We start from the raw sequence: 21,154 nt of genomic DNA, 5'->3' as shown, positions 1-21,154 counted from the left end.
TCCTATATTACTCACAGATCAAACACTTAGAACTGAATTGAAAGAGACACCATTGGTTATCTTTAAGAAATCAACCAATTTACAACATTACCTAGCCCCTAGTCTTTTCACTGATAAAAGGGATCAGGTTGCATTTGCCACCTCAACAGAAACCTCACAGTGGCTCACAAGAACAAAAGGGTGTTTTAAATGTGGTGCAAGCAAATGCATCACCTGTTCCTTTATTCAGAACAACTGCAAACATTTTATTTCCTTGGACCATATACAGTTTGAAATTAGGTCCTTTATAAATTGCAATAGCTCATATGTAATTTATATTCTGATCTGTAAGTGTAAACTTTACTATGTGGGAAGAACCACTCGCAAGTTGAAGATTAGATTTTTAGAACACCGACGGAATATACAAAAGGGCTTTCTTTTTCATAGTGTGTCTCGACACTTTTCTGAGTTCCATGAGAAGAATCCTGATGATCTTCATCTAATAGGCATTGAAACAGTCCTACCCACTGTGCGAGGGGGGGATAGATATAAAAAACTCTGCCTTAGAGAAAATTATTGGATCCATAAGCTTAGAACCCTTGTCCCGGAAGGGCTCAATGAAACCATTGAATTTGATTCTTAGTATCACATAAGATTTGTTCAAACAACTGCTCCCTCCCCCCCCCCCCTTTTTCCTATGTCTTAATAGGTCTAATATATTATATGACTTCTATTCCGCCAAAGTTGAAAACAATTCTGCCCCAGGTTCTGTGGCTTAGCGGTATTATCCTCCGCTGTGATGAATTTAAACCATCCAGGTTCGATTCCATCTCTGAACCACGATTAATTGTTGATTGATTTTTTTATTACTATCGTTATTACCAGATAAAATGTTTTCATATATATCTGTATATTTTATAAATTGTATAATTACCATACAGTTTCATTAATATAATTTCTGGACTCTATAACTAAATATCTAATTCCATTTGCGCCTCTTAGCTTCATTCCCGTTTTATTTTATTTTATTTTATTTTTATCTGTTATTTATATTTTATTTATTTATTCTATTATGTATAGTGTATTTCATTATTATTGTGATATTATTATATTCTCTGAGCGGTTTTTACACTGTATTGTATTAAACAATCAATGTAGCTACAATTTAACACTGTGGGATAGTTTGTTTTAGCTTCACCATTCGAGAGCCGATGTATGTAACCAATTAGGAATGATTTAATATTGTTCACATCTGTGTATAATTGTTTGCCTTTAAAAACGGATCTGTACTGAGGCTGGTATATTCCTTTGAGAAAGTCACGGGTCACGTGACGAAACGCGTTAGGCCACGCCTCCTGTTCTTGCACACCTGCCGAGGTATCCGACCTGGAAGCATCAGCGGTTCACCTTCCCCGCCAGCCGTCCTACATCTCCATGGAGCTCTCAGAATAGCCGCGGACTTGATTCTTAGAGCCATTACCATACCTACGGCTCTCTGCCAGCAGTCTACAGCAGCACACGGCAATCACTTCACAGTGAATTCACGGCATTCCCTCCGCTGCGGCACTCGCATTGTGGGCACTGCAGGTTACACTGCCGAGGACGCTCGGCTCTGGACCAGCCCACCCAAGGAGAGGTAATTTAATCAGCAATCAACACTGGCACATATCCATGATATGGGACAATATTTCACTGTTCATTTACCGCATTCTGAGTATTAAACCCCACGGCTATAACAACTAAACTGCTTCCAAAACACGTGGACCTTGTCCTTTTTGGACTACACCTAGAATATTGACACCATCAGTGTCTGCCTATATGGATATAACGGTTTAAGGTGTGCTTTTTTAATTATTGTCACATTAGCTATTGCTAATTTATTTATTAATTTTTTATTTTCAGTAATAAATTATATGGTTGTTTACATATATACATCGGCTCTCTTTTAATTCATTGTAATCCTTTCCCTGATATTTTGCGCAGCTGATTCTGCTTTTTCCTTATGCCGTAGCGGACAGTCAGTACTAGCTGGTGGTCGCACCATTATGTTTCATTTTATTTATCTGGGGTGTATTATATCTACTTTATTATTAGGAACTAGGGAGAAATTAGATTAAGCCATGTGATTTTACTGAAAGAATGTAAAATTGTGCTAGACTAGTCCCTGGGCGGTGTTGGACACGCCCAAAAGGCGGTGCTAGACACACCCAAAAGGCAGTGCTAGACACACCCCTCCTGTAGTGCACCACCTAATAAAATTAGCTGCGCACGCCTATGGATGCAATAATATGGCATGGAAGACAGAGGGTCTGATTCAGTACTTGAGGCTCATGCACAGCTGCTGCGTCTTTGTACTCAGCGTCTGCGCAAAATTATGCAAAACTGCAGGAGACGTTTCAGGTAAAAAGACACCTACTGCTGGCTTCTGTTATCCACCACTGCATACAAAGACTCAGCATTGAACCATCCATGTGACCATCTGAGTAAACTACAAAATCATGCTGCCAGGGCCAGTGAAGCTGCGTTTTCTGGAACGCTCACCATCGCCACCTGGTCACCGCCCACAAATGCCAGCGACATGTCAATCATGCTGTGTCTTTAGGGATACTGAAAGCGATCTCAAAAGGACCAGGTCTACGCAGATCAATAGACATCAGAGATTTATGTAAATATTGGTTTTAGGTAAATCTCAATCAGTTCAGAATGTAGTGTAATATGTTCACTAATCCTATATAATAAAAGGCTAACGCTGCTCATCACCTTATTTCATAGCTAGGAACTTGTTGAGATGTACACTTTGCCTAAGAACATGCAGATGACATGTAAAGGCTCGCAGATAAGCTTATTTATACTTCTGGTGTCAGTCTGTGCACAGTGGGCCTGATTAAGAGCTAGTGGATCGTTTAGCTACTGCGCATGCTTCACATCCTGTGTTTTGCAGTGAGGCATGGGAATGAATCACTATGCTCCATGCACACTCATCCCTTGTATGTCCCCTCAGCAGTCTCATGGAGGGGAAGGCTGAAAAGTAGGCCGGAATGGCTCAACCTCACCCCCTGCTGAGTCCAGCGTCCTGAGTACCAATAGAAAGTCATCTCTCTCTACCCAATAGCATTGCTTACTAATGTTAGAAGACTCTCTATTGGTTTAAATGTGCCCTGAGTATCTGTTACTCACAGGCGGAGAAGCAGCTGTCAGCTAGGTGACAGTAAGGAGACAGAGATTATACTGAACAGCTGTTGGATATAGATATATCTGATACAGGTATGTTTGCAGGTGTGTATTTGTGTATTTATATGAACAACTGGGCTGTGTTGCTCTGACTTAATTTGATTGTAATATGTGTGTATTCTTTCTAAACCAAATAGCCTGTAAAGCAGTCTGGTCATACTAATCGGTAACTCACATGTAGTGGACCTATTATATGACATGCCTATGATGTATTTATAGGAGCCGAGTCTGTGGGCGCTATGGGTGTCTAAGCATCCCAAATATTTGTGTTGCCATAGGGACTAACTACTATATATCTATTAATAGTATCTCTCAATCATTTGGAAGTGGGGTGCACACCCAAGTCTTAAATAGTTAGTACTTATGATTTAATTCAGATGTGTGCACATCTCTATCATATTACATGGATTTGGACACGTATGCGGTTTATGTACCAGGCATGATACAGTTGGCAGTTGAGCAGTCATCCAGCGCGATCCCCTTGTATCTGAGGGGAGGGGGCGAGTAACTGCCGTCTCACCTGTGCTGGAGGACTGCGACGTCTCACCCCGGACCACTTACTTAAAGGGTACATTTCCTCTCATAAAGTGTTACTGAGGTAAAATTGTCAAATGTTAAAAATGCCTATGTGGAGTCATCAATATTACGATGGTGTTGCCTCTGCGAGTCTTTACAATACAGCTTACAATGGGGGCTATTCAGAGATGAACAGGAGGTCAGCGGCCATTTTTTTGATCAGAGTGGCTGCATGTGATGTCACGCAGCCGCCCCGAATCCAGTTCCTGCCCACCCCTGTTCACCCCAACACCACGTCCCCGACCTCAAAAATGTCCGCCGCTCTCAATCATATTTTACTCGCATCCAACGGCGATGCGATCACAGTGTGTGTGTCCTTGGGCCCGCTGCGCATGCGCAGTTTTCCGCACTGTGGGCCACATTAGCGGCCAGGTCCTTATGACCCTCTGAGTTCAGAAATTAAACGTGCCAAAATGTAAAAATCAGCAACAAATACACACAGAGCAATCCGGTGTGCAACTGCCGCTTTGCCGCCCTCCCACCCCCCGTATATATATATATATATATATATATATACTAAGAAGAATTAAAAGATAATTCTTTTATGTATAAAAATGCAATATCCATGTACATTTCAGTTTAAAATGACAAACACGGCAATGTTTAAAAACCGTCACGGCTGTGCTCCGTCTAGCCGAATCTCCTACACTGGCTCTGGACCCAGCAGCTGATGTTACAACGCCCACGGTGCGTAGCCACACAACGCATTTCAACCAATAGCGGTCTTCGTCAGGGGATGTGGACTGCTATTGGTTGAAACGCGTTGGGCGTGGCTACACACCGTGGGCGTTGTAAACTGAAATGTACGTGAATATTGCATTTTTATACATAAAATAATTATCTTTTAACTCATGAGTGCGCTCTCCTAACTCTTCTTAGCAACAATACCCATTACACCATTGGCCTGGAGCTGGATGTAGCTGCACGTGGAGGAGTTAAAAGAGGAGAGAAAATAACTCTGGAGCATTCGGACTAATTGCACAGAGACTGAGTATCCATTATTTTTATATATATATATATATATATATATATATACATAAACAGACTTTAGACTTTTTTAATGTTACTTCCCCTGCTATACCGTCCCTCCTCTCTGCCCTCCCTTCACCTTCTGATGCTACTATAAGCATGCCATGAGTTAAGATGGGATGTTGCCCATGGCAACCAATCAGATTCTACTACTCATTTATCTAGCACCTTCTAGAAGATAATACCTGAAATCTGATTGGTTGCTATTGGCAACATCCCATCTTAAATAGAACTCCCATCTTAGTAAATTTACCCCGAGGACTGGAGAAGAGAAGTCAGGAGCCAGATGCAGGAACAATCCAATGGACACGTAGTAGACAAGTGTGGGTCTGGGATAGAGGAGGATGGAAGAGAGGAGGGTCCAGCCTGGAGAGGAGCTCAGACCATGCGTGGCTAGTCCCAGGGGAGTACTTTAATCAGTACTGTACAGTACTTATTAAAAGGGGCTGTTAATGGTCATAATAACCTCTGAGGACAGTACTTCCTATACAGTGACTTGCAGTGCCTTTGACCTGATGGCTATGCCCCCTGTGACCACACTGAGGCTGTGTGTGTCTTATCATCACAGCGGCCTGGGAGCACTGTCTGCATGGCCCCCTGACCGCAATCTATGTGCATTCGCACAGTGCCTGCGGCCCCAAAAAGCAATATTCTGCTGGCCCGTGGAGGCAGATGGCACCCTACCTCCCTGCCCATAATGCCTCTGGACCAGGGTTACACCTGTGTTGAAAACCCTGGTCAGAGCAGTGTATTTGCCGGGGCATTTGTTGGGAAGGGATATTAGTGAACTGATCACTATAATATGAAACACCATGGGATAAATTAACAAAGTGGTGGCTTGCATCTCGTTTGGTTTGACATCAAATTTAAAGCGGCACTGACATGAACTGCAAAGGGTTTAGCTCTGCTGCTTTAAGGGCCTGATTCAAAATGGACGCAGATGGCTCAACAGCTGCCTCTTTGAATGTATATGCTAAAGCCTCAGGAGGTGTCCTGTGTAAATAGAACCCTCCTGCTGGCTTCTCTTCTAATCCACTGCTATGTCTGAAAATGCAGCATCGGATCACTCTGCATAAACTCTGATGATCTGAGTGACCCTCAAATTTCATAGGATGACCAATGTTCTTATACAGCATCTGCGCAGTTTAACTAGTCCTAGTTAAGCTGCGCAGATGCTGGCCCAGGCATGACTCAAAAACGAGGCGAACACCCTCCCGTTCTCAAGAACACTCTCTATTGCTGCCCCCGTCCTGTACCCAAACTGCAGGCTGCGGCTTAGGGGGCACTGCGTTTGACGACACAGGACTCGCTCTACACATGCACAGTACAGGTCCTGCGTATGCACAGTTCAGTAAACACCGTAGGTATATGTTAACCATTCCTTTGCGTACATCTCTGAATTAGCCCCTAAGTTTTGAGGTCAAACCCAACCCTAGTTATTATAATGACCAACGTAGCTAAACAGTTTGTAAAAGAAGTACAACATTAAATAATGACTTTTTTTTCAAAACAAAGCTCTGCATCTCTAAAATGTCACAGATTTACATTTGCAGTCTGTTAAGATGCAATCCTCCAGGGAGAGTAATTAAAGTACTTTGACATTTACATATTTACAAGAATTTTACTTTGAGAATGGTTTTCCTTTAAAGTACACCCGTTGCCCAATCATTGGAGGGGCTTTACGCCTCAGTAGGTCCTAAGTGATTGTGATTCAACCCATATACAGTAATTGCTGCGTCCAGAGTGTCGGCAGATGGAGAACTATAACTTAGCTCGTGTTGTCTATGTGGAGAATACATAACATTCATGTGTTACAGTTTAATTATGTTTTATATGCAATAATGTAATCATGAAACATGCATGGGTAAGCATAGTATCTATTTATTAACCGTTATTTCCATAGAACAGCTGTATAATGCAAAGCAAAATATACAGAGGGTATGTAGGGCCATCTTATCAAGCTGTTTGTCCCTATTTATCATGAGGAAACAGCAGTTTCCTCATGATTTTTTGCTAAATAAAGTTCCTATTTATCAAGCCTATAAGACAGGATAAATCACAGATATCTCCTGAATTTATGTCAGAACCTCAGCACACATTTGATTGTGATAGTTATCAAGATCTAAAAACCAAACTTCTCCAGGCATTTCTCCAGTAGCTATTGTCATTTTCTTTCTAATGGAAAGAGCTACCAGTGGTGGTCATTCCGAGTTGTTCGCTCGCAAGCTGCTTTTAGCAGCTTTGCACACGCTAAGCCGCCGCCTACTGGGAGTGAATCTTAGCTTATAAAAATTGCGAACGAAAGATTCGCAATATTGCGAAAATACTTCTCTGTGCAGTTTCTGAGTAGCTCGAGACTTACTCTGCCAGTGCGATCAGTTCAGTGCTTGCCGTTAGTGGTTTGACGTCACAAACACACCCAGCGTTCGCCCAGACACTCCTCCGTTTCTCCAGCCACTCCCGTTTTTTTCCCAGAAACGGTAGCGTTTTTTCACACACTCCCATAAAACGGCCAGTTTCCGCCCAGAAACACCCACTTTCTGTCAATCACATTACGATCACCAGAACGAAGAAAAAACCACATAATGCCGTGAGTAAAATTCCTAACTGCATAGCAAATTTACTTGGCGCAGTCGCACTGCGGACATTGCGCATGCGCATTAGCGACTAATCGCTCCGTTGCGACAAAAAAATAACGAGCGAACAACTCGGAATGACCCCTAGTGTGCGATCTCTTCAGACCCTTCCACTCATAATGATCACTGAACATATAATCATAGATTGCAGCACAAAAAGGAAATTAGCAATTTCAACACAGCAGTTTGCAAGCAGTTTTCAGTATTGACAAGCAATGGGCAATAACTTTTTTCCACCTATGTTGGTATAAATAAGGAAATGCAGTTTCTCAATTGTCTCGATGCACTATAATCTAAACACACAGATACTGTATACAGTAATACAAACACAGAGCAAACATCTCAAAAAACGTTACTCTAAAGTGCACACAAAGGCCCTCATTCCGAGTTGATCGCACGTAGCAACTTTTTGCTGCTTGTGCGATCAACTTGACGCTGCCTATGGGGGAGTGTAATTTAGCATAGCAGGGCTGCGATCATTTGTGCTGCCCTGCTATGCTAAATGAGTTTCCTGCAAAACAAGATAAGGGTCAGACTTACTTACCCTGTGCGACAGATCCAGCGATGAAGGTCCCGGAATTGACGTCAGACATCCACCCTCCAAATACCTGAACACGCCTGTGTTCGCCTCACCATGCCTGTTAGTCTTCTTGCAATCGCCGCTGCGATCACTTTTTCCGCTGGCGGAGTCGCTGCCAGGCGACGGCTGTTGCCGGGCAACGACACAAGTGTGCAATGCATCCGCCGCGCATGCACAGCTTCGACCCGTTCTCACCACTGCAACAAACTGCAGCGTGCGAACGGGTCGGAATGACCCCCAAAGTTCTATCATTGGAGTAGTCTGTTGCTATATGATCAATGGCCTATAACATTCATGTATTTGTAATCCACAATAGGTAATAGCAATAAGCTTAGCATCTGCTCTTTCCTGATTCCAGGGAGCAATAGCTTTGGATTTCCAATAATAAGGCATAATCACTACAGTTTTACTACATATATACTGTGTGTGTATGTGTGTATATATATATATATATTTCTCTAACGTCCTAAGTGGATGCTGGGGACTCCGTAAGGACCATGGGGAATAGCGGCTCCGCAGGAGACTGGGCACAAAAGTAAAGCTTTAGAACTACCTGGTGTGCACTGGCTCCTCCCCCCATGACCCTCCTCCAAGCCTCAGTTAGATTTTTGTGCCCGAACGAGAAGGGTGCACACTAGGTGGCTCTCCTGAGCTGCTTAGTGAAAAGTTTAGTTTTAGGTTTTTTATTTTCAGTGAGACCTGCTGGCAACAGGCTCACTGCATCGAGGGACTAAGGGGAGAAGAAGCGAACTCACCTGCGTGCAGAGTGGATTGGGCTTCTTAGGCTACTGGACATTAGCTCCAGAGGGACGATCACAGGCCCAGCCATGGATGGGTCCCAGAGCCGCGCCGCCGGCCCCCTTACAGAGCCAGAAGACAGAAGAGGTCCGGAAAATCGGCGGCAGAAGACGTCCTGTCTTCAACAAGGTAGCGCACAGCACTGCAGCTGTGCGCCATTGCTCTCAGCACACTTCACACTCCGGTCACTGAGGGTGCAGGGCGCTGGGGGGGGGCGCCCTGAGACGCAATAAAACACCTTGGATGGCAAAAAATGCATCACATATATCTCCTGGGCAATATGGATGAATTTAACCCCTGCCAGAATACATAGAAAAACGGGAGATAAGGCTGCCGATAAGGGGGCGGAGCCTATCTCCTCAGCACACTGGCGCCATTTTCCCTCACAGCTCCGTTGGAGGGAAGCTCCCTGGCTCTCCCCTGCAGTCACTACACTACAGAAAGGGTTAAAAAAAAGAGGGGGGGCACTAATTACGCGCAGTATTAAAGATACAGCAGCTATAAGGGGAAAAACACTTATATAAGGTTATCCCTGTATATATATAGCGCTCTGGTGTGTGCTGGCAAACTCTCCCTCTGTCTCCCCAAAGGGCTAGTGGGGTCCTGTCCTCTATCAGAGCATTCCCTGTGTGTGTGCTGTATGTCGGTACGTTTGTGTCGACATGTATGAGGAGAAAAATGATGTGGAGACGGAGCAGATTGCCTGTAATAGTGATGTCACCCCCTAGGGGGTCGACACCTGAGTGGATGAACTGTTGGAAGGAATTACGTAACAGTGTCAGCTCTGTATAAAAGACAGTGGTTGACATGAGACAGCCGGCTACTCAGCTTGTGCCTGTCCAGACGTCTCATAGGCCGTCAGGGGCTCTAAAGCGCCCGTTACCTCAGATGGCAGATATAGATGCCGACACGGATACTGACTCCAGTGTCGACAGTGAAGAGACAAATGTGACTTCCAGTAGGGCCACACGTTACATGATTGAGGCAATGAAAAATGTTTTACACATTTCTGATAATACGAGTACCACCAAAAAGGGGTATTATGTTCGGTGAGGAAAAACTACCTGTAGTTTTCCTGAATCTGAGAAATTAAATGAGGTGTGTGATGATGCGTGGTTTTCCCCCGATAACAACTGATAATTTCTAAAATGTTATTGGCATTATATCCTTTCCCGCCAGAGGTTAGGGTGCGTTGGGAAACACCCCCTAGGGTGGATAAAGCGCTCACACGCTTGTAAGGGCTCTACCCTCTCCTGAGATGGCCGCCCTTAAGGATCCTGCTGATAGAAAGCAGGAGGGCATCCTAAAAGGTATTTACACACATACTGGTGTTATACTGCGACCAGCAATCGCCTCAGCCTGGATGTGCAGTGCTGGGTTGGCGTGGTCGGATTCCCTGACTGAAAATATTGATACCCTAGATAGGGACAGTATATTATTGCCTATAGAGCATTTAAAAGATGCATTTCTATATATGCGTGATGCACAGCGGAATATTTGCCGACTGGCATCAAGTCTAAGTGCGTTGTCCATTTCTACCAGTAGAGGGTTATGGACACGACAGTGGTCAGGTGATGCGGATTCCAAACGGCATTTGGAAGTATTGCCTTATTAAGGGGAGGAGTTATTTGGGGTCGGTCTTTCAGACCTGGTGGCCACGGCAACAGCTGGGAAATCCACGTTTGTACCCCAGGTCGCCTCTCAACATGAGAAGACGCTGTATTATCAGGCGCAGTCTTTTCGTGGGCAAGCGGGCAAAAGGTTCCTCATTTCTGCCCCGTGACAGAGGGAGAGGCAAAAGGCTGCAGAAATCAGCCAGTTCCCAGGAACAGAAACCCTCTCCCGCCTCTGCCAAGCCCTCAGTATGACGCTGGGGCTTTACAAGCAGAATCAGGCACGGTGGGGGCCCGTCTCAATGAATTTCAGCGCGCAGTGGGCTCACTCGCAAGTAGACCCCTGGATCCTTCAGGTGATATCTCAGGGGTACAAATTGGAATTCGAGACGTCTCCCCCTCGCCGTTTCCTAAAGTCGGCTTTACCGATGTCTCCTTCTGACAGGGAGACAGTTTTGGAAGCCATTCACAAGCTGTATTCCCAGCAGGTGATAATCAAGGTACCCCTCCTGCAACAGGGAACGGGGTATTATTCCACACTGTTGTGGTACCGAAGCCGGACGGCTCGGTGAGACCGATTCTAAATCTAAAATCTTTGAAAACTTACATACAGAGGTTCAAATTCAAGATTGAGTCACTCAGAGCAGTGATTGCGAACCTGGAAGAAGAGGACTACATGATGTCTCGGGACATCAAGGATGCTTACCTTCATGTCCAAATTTACCCTTCTCACCAAGGGTACCTCAGGTTTATGGTACAGAACTGTCACTATCAGTTTCAGACGCTGCCGTATGGATGGTCCACGGCACCCCGGGTCTTTACCAAGGTAATGGCCGAAATGATGATACTCCTTCGAAGGAAGGGAATTTTAGTTATCCCTTACTTGGACGATTCCCTAATAAGGGTAAGATCCAGGGAACAGTTGGAGGTCGGTGTAGCACTATCTTAGGTAGTGTTGCGGCAGCACGATTGGATTCTCAATATTCCAAAATCGCAGCTGATTCCGACGACTCGTCTTCTGTTCTTAGGGATGATCCTGGACACAGTTCAGAAAAAGGTGTTTCTCCCGGAGGAGAAAGTCAGGGAGTTATCCGAGCTAGTCGGGAACCTCCTATAACCGAGCCAAGTCTCAGTACATCAATGAGATGGTTCTGGGAAAAATGGTGGCTTCCTATGAAGCAATCCCATGCGGCAGATTCCACGCAAGAACTTTCCAGTGGGACCTGCTGGACAAATGTTCTGGGTCGCATCTTCAGATGCATCAGCGGATAACCCTGTCACCAAGGACAAGGGTGTCTCTCCTGTGGTGGTTGCAGAGTGCTCATCTTCTAGAGGGCCGCACATTCAGGACTGGGTCCTGGTGACCACGGATGCCAGCCTGCGAGGCTGGGGAGCAGTCACACAGGGAAGGAATTTCCAGAGCTTATGGTCAAGCCTGGAGACATCACTTCACATAAATATCCTGAAGCTAAGGGCCATTTACAATGCTCTAAGCACAGCAAGACCTCTGCTTCAAGGTCACCCGGAGTTGATCCATTCGGACAACATCACGGCAGTCACCCACGTAAACAGACTGGGTGACACAAGAAGCAGAAGGGCAATGGCAGAAGCTGCAAGGATTCTTCGCTGGGCGGAAAATCATGTGATAGCACTGTCAGCAGTATTCATTCCGGGAGTGGACAACTGGGAAGCAGACTTCCTCAGCAGACACGACCTCCACCCGGGAGAGTGGGGACTTCACCCAGAAGTCTTCCACATGTTTATAAAACTCGACAAGTATTGCGCCAGGTCAAGGGACCCTCAGGCAATAGCTGTAGACGCTCTGGTAACACAGTGGGTGTACCAGTCAGTGTATGTGTTCCCTCCTCTGCCTCTCATAACCAAGGTACTGAGAATTATAAGATGGAGAGGAGTAAGCACTATATTCGTGGCTCCGGATTGGCCAAGAAGGACTTGGTAACCGGAACTTCAAGAGATGCTCACGGAGGATCCGTGGCCTCTACCTCTAAGAAGGGACCTGCTCCAGCAAGGACCCTGTCTGTTCCAAGACTTACCGCGGCTGCGTTTAACGGCAGGGCGGTTGAACGCCGGATCCTGAAGGAAAAAGGCATTCCGGATGAAGTCATCCCTATCCTGATCAAAGCCAGGAAAGATATAACCGCAAAACATTATCACCGCATTTGGCGAAAATATGTTGCGTGGTGCGAGGCCAGTAAGGCCCCGACGGAGGAATTTTCAACTAGGTCGATTCCTACATTTCCTGCAAACAGGAGTGTCTATGGGCCTGAAATGGGGGTCCATTAAGGTTCAAATTTCGGCCCTGTCAATTTTCTTCCAAAAAGAACTAGCTTCAGTCCCTGAAGTTCAGACGTTTGTGAAAGGGGTACTGTATATACAGCCTCCTTTTGTGCCTCCAGTGGCACCTTGGGATCTAAATGTAGTTTTTGGGTTCCAAAAGTCACATTGGTTTGAACCACTTAAATATGTGGAGTTAAAATATCTCACATGGAAAGTGGTCATGCTGTTGGCCCTGGCCTGGGCCAGGTGCGTGTCAGAATTGGCGGCTTTATCCTGTAAAAGCCCTCATCTGATTTTCCATTCGGACAGGGCGGAATTGAGGACTTGTCCTCAGTTTCTCCCTAAGGTGGTTTTCAGCGTTTCACCTGAATCAACCTATTGTGGTGCCTGCGGCTACTAGGGACTTGGAGGACTCCAAGTTGCTGGACGTTGTCAGAGCCCTGGAAATATAGGTTTCCAGGACGGCTGGAGTCAGAAAATCTGACTCGTTGTTTATTCTGTATGCACCCAACAAGCTGGGTGCTCCTGCTTCTAAGCAGACTATTGCTCGTTGGATTTGTAGTACAATTCAGCTTGCACATTCTGTGGCAGGCCTGCCACAGCCAAAATCTGTAAAAGCCCATTCCACAAGGAAGGTGGGCTCATCTTGGGCGGCTGCCCGAGGGGTCTCGGCTTTACAACTTTGCCGAGCAGCTACTTGGTCAGGAGCAAATACGTTTGTAAAATTCTACAAATTTGATACCCTGGCTGAGGAGGACCTGGAGTTCTCTCATTTGGTGCTGCAGAGTCATCCGCACTCTCCCGCCCGTTTGGGAGCTTTGGTATAATCCCCATGGTCCTTACGGAGTCCCCAGCATCCACTTAGGACGTTAGAGAAAATAAGAATTTACTTACCGATAATTCTATTTCTCGTAGTCCGTAGTGGATGCTGGGCGCCCATCCCAAGTGCGGATTGTCTGCAATACTGGTACATAGTTATTGTTACCAAAAAATCGGGTTATTGCTGTAGTGAGCCATCTTTTCTAGAGGCTCCTCTGTTATCATGCTGTTAACTGGGTTTAGATCACAAGTTATACGGTGTGATTGGTGTGGCTGGTATGAGTCTTACCCGGGATTCAAAATCCTTCCTTATTGTGTACGCTCGTCTGGGCACAGTATCCTAACTGAGGCTTGGAGGAGGGTCATGGGGGGAGGAGCCAGTGCACACCAGGTAGTTCTAAAGCTTTACTTTTGTGCCCAGTCTCCTGCGGAGCCGCTATTCCCCATGGTCCTTACGGAGTCCCCAGCATCCACTACGGACTACGAGAAATAGAATTATCGGTAAGTAAATTCTTATTATATATATATATATATATATCACAATTATCTGAAGCACTTCATAGTAGCAATAACTCAGTCCCAAGGTGCTATTTAACTCAGCTTTCTATTAACGTAAAATGGTTGCCGCTCTTTACACTGGTCAACTAAGGCACTGTTTCTCTAGTAGCTCAAACAAGGTTAATATGATGCCGTTTACACAAAATGTGTCTTGCACAAGTCAGAATTACACAGTACAGGTACAACACCTGATGGTCTGGCACTTCTTTTAATCTGGACACATCAAGCGTCAGGGGGGAATTAGGCTTTTGGGGCAGTTTGGCCGCGAGAGGGTTCAGTCAGGCTTATGGAAGGGCTCAGGCTGTGGGAGGGCTCAACAAAGACTTCAGGGTAAAGTTAGCCTGCGAGGGAGGGTGTCAGGCTGCTGGAGGTTTTGATGCTGTGGTGGGGAGTTAGGCAGCAGGAGGGCTAAAATTAGGCTGTGGGAGGAGGTCAGGCTGCAGGAGGTCTAGAATTAGGGGGTGGGAGGGTAAACCGTCGGGATGCAGCTGTATATACCACCGATAATCTGGCAAAATGGATTATCCGACACAGTGCGGCCAAGGATGCCGAATTATCGGTGGTGTACCTGTACTTGAAATAAAGGAGATCTTAGTATCTCTCTGCAATTCTCAGTATCTGTCAGTAATTTTCACCATTTATTTTATAGTTTCTCAATGGCTCTGTGACAGTTTTCAGTATCTTTCAAACAGTCCTTAATAGCTCCTAAACTGTTCTCATATACTCTGCAGCTCAGTAGGGAATCGGGATGTCTCCCTTTTACAGCTTTTTTACTCCCAGCCTCAGCGGCTCCCAGCCTCAACTTGTGCTTCTGCAGCAGTCACTGCAGAGGGGGATTTCCTGCAGTCCACAGTCTCCCACTTTGCGGAACAATGGAGCAAGTGCAGGAGTCTGGAGGAGCAGTAGAAGAACCTAGTACAGACTCTGAACATAGAGCATGGAATACAATATTAATAATTAACACTATAGATGGTCTATAGTATAGGATGTATCAAACTAGTATATAACTAATATAAATAACATAATTGGTCGGGAAAATGTTAAACATCCCATAGTAAATAAATACAAAAACATAATAGAACTAGTAGAGATAGAACTGCACTTTCTAAGCACACATTCTCCCACCTCATGGTAAGGTACCTGTCTATTATTCTTGGCAGCTACTTTCTGTCCAGTGCACTGATTGAGGGCTCAGATCCACACACACAGCAAACTTGGTAGAAGAAGCTACTACCACTGGGAATGTGCAGTAGCTCCACTCTGTCCCTTAAACTGAGCTCTAGTAATCAATTTACATACTATTGCTATTGTGGTCATAATTTGAACTGTTTGCCAAGAGGAAGGGGGTTTCTGGGCAACTAGAACCCCCCCTGCACTTGCCTATGCACCTCATCTGCGTCAGCTCACCCTGCTCTTCTTCACTCCGCTACTTGGCATTTCCCGGTCACAGTTGTGTATTTGCAACCACAGGCACACTGTTGTGTTGCTGGCTTGTCTCAGTTTTGGTATGTAAGGGCTCCACTTGTTGGCAGCCTTCTACATTAAGAAGTCCATTGGCTCCTGCCAGTGCGTGGGGTATAAAATCACGACTTAGTTATTCTACATTTAAACAGCATGATGTAGTTAATTTCGAGGCTAATATGATAATGAATATGTTGAAAATTATCATAGTCATTCACAAGAGAAGTATTTGCACAAAGAAGTGCTAGATCAACATAATGTTACTGTCTCTTCAACGTACTATATTACCAGGGCTTTGCACAGGCCCATTTTACCACTGGTTAAAAACACAATTTTCACAATATCATTATTCTGTTGAAATGCACCACTAAAGGATATATACACAGGGAAAAGATGTTGTAATACATATTGTAGCAACCACACAGAGTTCCATTATATCTTCTAAATTGTGTGCAAAATCCTACTAGTTACTATGGGCTACAGCACCTATTACCTGTGCACTCAGTTTTATAATTGTTGTTTAAATTATCATTTGCGAGAGTCTATAAAAAACAAAAATCACCTCATAGGCTATGTACAATCAGGGTGAGAAAATGTCTACATATGTTGTTTATTGCCCCTTCCGGACCTCTTCTTATGTTCTGTAGTGATGTTACAGCTGGGTGTGGTTCATCAAATCGACAGTATCTAGGTCGACAATGTTTAGGTCGACCACTATAGGTCGACAGTCACTAGGTCGACATGGATGGAAGGTCGACAGGGTTTCTAGGTCGACATGTTCTAGGTCGACAGGTCTAAAGGTCGACATGAGGAATTTTTTTTTTGGGTGTCGTTTTCTTCGTAGAGTGACCAGGATCCCAAATTAGAGCACCGCGTCCCCTCGCATGGCTCGCTTCGCTCGCCATGCTTCGGGCATGGTGCCTTCGCTCCGCTACCGCTTCGCTCGGCACACTTTACCGTTCCAATCGTAGTCCACGTGGATCGTTAAGCATGAAAAAATTAAAAAAAAGAAAAAAAGAAAAGAAAAACTCATGTCGACCTTTAGACCTGTCGACCTAGCACATGTCGACCTAGAAACCCTGTCGACCTTCCATCCATGTCGACCTAGTGACTGTCGACCTATAGTGGTCGACCTAAACATTGTCGACCTAGATACCGACGATCTTCAGACCGGATCCTGTTACAGCTCACTGAGATGATATCCCCTTTCACTGTCTGGCTCCTCTCTCCAGGGGCACATACTCTAGAGGAGAGTCTGAAGTACTGGATAACCTAGGGTGCCTAGTACTCTTCCAAAAGCCTAGGGCTTAGAGCACACATGCAAATTCCAGAATAACAATGAGACAGAGCTACAGCCCCGGCCTCCAAATAAAATTAGGCTCATTGTATCATGATGCATGATGATGACGAGACTTTGGGATGGTTAGTGTAGGAGTGTACATGTCTACCAGGGATGTGTGGTGAGGTAAATGGCTCAGGAGGCACCGGCTAGTGCCAGAGCCAGATTTACACACAATATGTGAGCCCAATGGTTCATGTGGGCATTATACAAAGGTGCAACAGTATACACTGTTAAGGGGGGTACACACGGAGCGATAATCTAAGCAATCTGACTAGATTGCTTAGATTTTCATCAAGATCGCTCCGTGTGTAGCCCTAACAGCGATAGCGATGCGCAGCCCCGCGCATCGTTATCGCTGCTGCTAGATTGGCCTGCATTCAGGCCAATCTAGCGGGTCGCTCACTTTACCTGCTGGTTGAAGTGAGCGCCCCCCCGTCTCCCCCCGCACGCTCAGCACAGATCGCGCTCTGCTGAGCGGCGGGAAAGATGTGTTCTGAGCGGTTCGCTCAGCACCCATCTCTCCTGCATCGGCCCGTCTATATGGGCCTTTAGAAATGTGGTGACATTTGATTAGAGATGTGTGGAAAAGGTAGGCAGGGGAGGCACTGTCTCTCCTGTCATATACTTTTTACTCCAGAGTTTTGACTGTAAAAATGATTAGAATAATACAAAGAAGATATTTCTAATATATTCCTTGTATTTTTCATATACTTTATACAGTCAAAACTCTGGCATATATGTTAGTATGACAGGAAAGGCTCTGCCTCACCTGCCTCACCTCACCACATGTCACTGACGTTTGCTTGGTCCTGGTCACAGCCACACAGCAGTAGTGACACCTCCTCCACTTCTAACAATAGGCCTTAGAAAATGTTTAGCCCTGGGCCCATGTGGCCTTTATTTAGCCCTGACACACACACACACACACACACACACACACACACACACACACACACACACACACACACACACACACACACACACACACACACACACACACACATTTTCATAGTAAAGCGTAGTATTGCACTTTTATTGGGCCGCCATCAGGGAGCATGGTGAATACGTGTGTATGGGACCAGGCCTCTCAGGGGTACATAGCAATTCCCTAAATAGGGGTGGGGAACCTTTGGCCCTCCAGCTGTTGTTGAACTACACATACCAGCATGCATTGCTACAGTTTTGTTATTTGGCAATGCTAAAACTGTTGCAGGGCATGCTGGGATGTGTAGTTCAACAACAGCTGGAGGGCCGAAGGTTCCCCATCCCTGCCCTAAGATGATGTGACCACGACTCCTGAAGCATGTAAAGAGACACCCAGTATTTGCAATAAGGTATGTCTATGCCTCCAAACACTTAGCTATGCTCCCAGTAACAGGGGGATACGGTCATTAGGTTGACCACACTTAGGTCTACAGTCATTAGGTCGGCCACTATTGGTCGACATGCATTAGGTTGACATGGTCACTAGGTCGACATGGTCACTAGGTCGAATAGTAACCTGTGCCTAGCGCAGCTGTAGCAGAGTGAGACACCCTGCCCACAGCATGGCGAGCGACGTGAGCCATGCAAGGGGATATGGTGCACTAATTGGAGTTCCCTGTCACTTTACGAAGAAAACGACACCCAAAAAAAGAAGAAGAAAAAGCCACGTCGACCTTTTCCATGTCGACCCTGTTCATGTCGACCTAGTGACCATGTCAACATAATGCATGTCGACCAATAGTGGTCGACATAATGACTGTTGACCTTAGTGTGGTCGACCTAATGACCCATCTCCGTACCAGGCCCCATCTGACTTCTTGGCGCCATTGCTCCTGCACACGTTTTCTTATCTACAAAGGAAATATAATACAGGTTGAGTCTCCCTTATCCAAAATGCTTGGGACCAGAGGTATTTTGGATATGGGATTTTCTCTAACGTCCTAAGTGGATGCTGGGGACTCCGTCAGGACCATGGGGAATAGCGGCTCCGCAGGAGACAGGGCACAAAAATAAAGCTTTAGGATTAGGTGGTGTGTACTGGCTCCTCCCCCTATGACCCTCCTCCAAGCCTTAGTTAGGTTTTTGTGCCCGTCCGAGCAGGGTGCAATCTAGGTGGCTCTCCTAAAGAGCTGCTTAGAAAAAGTTTTTAGGTTTTTTATTTTCAGTGAGTCCTGCTGGCAACAGGCTCACTGCATCGAGGGACTTAGGGGAGAGAATTTCAACTCACCTGCGTGCAGGATGGATTGGATTCTTAGGCTACTGGACACCATTAGCTCCAGAGGGAGTCGGAACACAGGTCTCACCCTGGGGTTCGTCCCGGAGCCGCGCCGCCGACCCCCCTTACAGATGCTGAAGATTGAAGGTCCGGAAACAGGCGGCAGAAGGCTCTTCAGTCTTCATGAAGGTAGCGCACAGCACTGCAGCTGTGCGCCATTGTTGTCACACACTTCACACCAAGCGGTCACGGAGGGTGCAGGGCGCTGCTGGGGGCGCCCTGGGCAGCAATATTTAATACCTTTATGGCAAAAGAATACATCACATATAGCCATTGAGGCTATATGTATGTATTTAACCCATGCCAGTTATCTAAAACTACGGGAGAAAAGCCCGCCGAAATAGGGGGCGGGGCTTATTCTCCTCAGCACACAGCGCCATTTTCCTGCTCAGCTCCGCTGTGAGGAAGGCTCCCAGGACTCTCCCCTGCACTGCACTACAGAAACAGGGTAAAACAGAGAGGGGGGGCATTTTTTGGGCGATATTTTGATATATTTAAGCTGCTATAAAGAACAACACTTATATAAGGTTGTTCCCATATATATTATAGCGCTTGGGTGTGTGCTGGCAAACTCTCCCTCTGTCTCCCCAAAGGGCTAGTGGGGTCCTGTCTTCGATAAGAGCATTCCCTGTGTGTCTGCTGTGTGTCGGTACGTGTGTGTCGACATGTATGAGGACGATGTTGGTGTGGAGGCAGAGCAATTGCCGATAATGGTGATGTCACCCCCCAGGGAGTCGACACCGGAATGGATGGCTTTGTTTATGGAATTACGTGATAATGTCAGCACATTACAAAAATCAGTTGACGACATGAGACGGCCGGCAAACCAGTTAGTACCTGCCCAGGCGTCTCAGACACCGTCAGGGGCTGTAAAGCGCCCTTTACCTCAGTCGGTCGACACAGACCTAGACACAGACACTGAATCTAGTGTCGACGGTGATGAAACAAACGTATTTTCAAGTAGGGCCACACGTTATATGATCACGGCAATGAAGGAGGCTTTGCATATCTCTGATACTGCTAGTACCACAAAAAGGGGTATTATGTGGGGGGTGAAAAAACTACCTGTAGTTTTTCCTGAATCAGAGGAATTAAATGATGTATGTGATGAAGCGTGGGTTAACCCAGATAGAAAAATGCTAATTTCTAAAAAGTTATTAGCATTATACCCTTTCCCGCCAGAGGTTAGGGCGCGCTGGGAAACACCCCCTAGGGTGGATAAGGCGCTCACACGCTTATCAAAACAAGTGGCGTTACCGTCTCCTGATACGGCCGCCCTCAGGGATCCAGCTGATAGGAGACTGGAAACTAGAGATGAGCGCCTGAAATTTTTCGGGTTTTGTGTTTTGGTTTTGGGTTCGGTTCCGCGGCCGTGTTTTGGGTTCGACCGCGTTTTGGCAAAACCTCACCGAATTTTTTTTGTCGGATTCGGGTGTGTTTTGGATTCGGGTGTTTTTTTCAAAAAACACTAAAAAACAGCTTAAATCATAGAATTTGGGGGTCATTTTGATCCCAAAGTATTATTAACCTCAAAAACCATAATTTACACTCATTTTCAGTCTATTCTGAATACCTCACACCTCACAATATTATTTTTAGTCCTAAAATTTGCACCGAGGTCGCTGTGTGAGTAAGATAAGCGACCCTAGTGGCCGACACAAACACCGGGCCCATCTAGGAGTGGCACTGCAGTGTCACGCAGGATGTCCCTTCCAAAAAACCCTCCCCAAACAGCACATGACGCAAAGAAAAAAAGAGGCGCAATGAGGTAGCTGTGTGAGTAAGATTAGCGACCCTAGTGGCCGACACAAACACCGGGCCCATCTAGGAGTGGCACTGCAGTGTCACGCAGGATGTCCCTTCCAAAAAACCCTCCCCAAACAGCACATGACGCAAAGAAAAAAAGAGGCTTTTTACTGATATTTGGTGTTTTGGATTTGACATGCTCTGTACTATGACATTGGGCATCGGCCT

General features: G+C 45.8%; 1 protein-coding gene across 10 annotated transcripts in view; it reads left to right on the top strand.

Moving 5' to 3' along the window:
• The first annotated feature begins 2,922 nt into the window (after positions 1–2,922).
• ENTHD1 (ENTH domain containing 1) overlaps positions 2,923–21,154 on the top strand; it is a 284,474-nt gene continuing 266,242 nt past the window's right edge. For 7 of the 10 annotated variants that reach the window (XM_063938823.1, XM_063938824.1, XM_063938822.1 and 4 more), the window contains exon 1: positions 2,923–3,243. The gene's annotated coding sequence lies outside the window, so the exon portion shown is untranslated. Of the gene's footprint in view, positions 3,256–3,670; positions 3,809–21,154 lie in introns of those variants that run through there. The other 3 variants (XM_063938818.1, XM_063938817.1, XM_063938816.1) reach the window with 3 other exon arrangements.

This window comes from Pseudophryne corroboree, chromosome 9 (assembly GCF_028390025.1).
Source record: "Pseudophryne corroboree isolate aPseCor3 chromosome 9, aPseCor3.hap2, whole genome shotgun sequence".
Classification (NCBI taxonomy): domain Eukaryota; kingdom Metazoa; phylum Chordata; class Amphibia; order Anura; family Myobatrachidae; genus Pseudophryne; species Pseudophryne corroboree.
This window is presented reverse-complemented; position numbering and strand designations above follow the sequence as displayed.